General features: G+C 58.4%; 1 pseudogene across 1 annotated transcript in view; it reads left to right on the forward strand.

Moving 5' to 3' along the window:
- Positions 1–744: 744 nt before the first annotated feature.
- The window catches only part of LOC144953278 (uncharacterized), a 57,959-nt pseudogene continuing 57,826 nt past the window's right edge, over positions 745–877 (forward strand). Inside the window, exon 1 of the transcript XR_013640782.1 lies at positions 745–858. The product of XR_013640782.1 is annotated as an uncharacterized LOC144953278 (transcript). The remainder of the gene's footprint in view (positions 859–877) is intronic.

Consider the following 877-nt stretch of genomic DNA (forward strand, 5'->3'; position numbering starts at 1 on the left):
GGGTGTGTGAGTGGGTGGGTGAGTGGGTGGGTGAGTGGGTGGGTGGGTGAGTAGGTGAGTGAGTGAGTGGGTGGGTGAGTGGGTGAGTGGGTGAGTGAGTGAGTGGGTTAGTGGGTGAGTGAGTGAGTGGGTGGGGTAGTGAGTGAGTGAGTGAGTGGGTGAGTGGGTGAGTGAGTGAGTGGGTGGAGTGAGTGAGTGAGTGGGTGGGTGAGTGAGTGAGTGAGTGAGTGGGTGAGTGAGTGAGTGAGTGGGTGAGTGAGTGAGTGAGTGAGTGAGTGAGTGGGTGAGCGTGTGGATGAGTGGGTGAGTGAGTGAGTGAGTGAGTGAGTGGGTGAGCGTATGGATGAGTGGGTGAGTGAGTGAGTGAGTGGCTGAGTGAGTGAGTGGGTGAGCGTGTGGGTGAGTGAGTGGGCGAGTCAGTGAGTGGATGAGTGAGTGGGTGAGTGAGTGAGTGGGTGAGTCAGTGAGTGAGTGAGTGAGTGGGTGAGCGTGTAGGTGAGTGAGTGGGTGAGTCAGTGAGTGAGTGAGTGAGTGGCTGAGTGAGTGAGCGTGTGGGTGAGTGAGTGAGTGAGTGGGTGAGTGAGTGGGTGAGCGTGTGGGTGAGTGGGTTAGTGAGTGGGTGAGTGAGTGGGTGAGCGTGTGGATGAGTGGGTGAGTGTGTGAGTGAGTGGCTGAGTGAGTGAGTGGGTGAGCGTGTGGGTGAGTGAGTGGGTGAGTCAGTGAGTGGGTGAGTGAGTGGGTGAGCGTGTGGGTGAGTAGGTGAGTGAGCGGAGGCTGCTGGGAGCGGTGCTCACCATGTGTGGACTCCCGGCGTCACTCATCCCAGGGGCGACTTCGGCCATCGACAAACTGGACAAGGTGACACAACCACCACCAC

The sequence above is a fragment of the Lampetra fluviatilis genome, chromosome 73, assembly GCF_964198595.1.
Source record: "Lampetra fluviatilis chromosome 73, kcLamFluv1.1, whole genome shotgun sequence".
Classification (NCBI taxonomy): Eukaryota; Metazoa; Chordata; class Hyperoartia; order Petromyzontiformes; family Petromyzontidae; genus Lampetra; species Lampetra fluviatilis.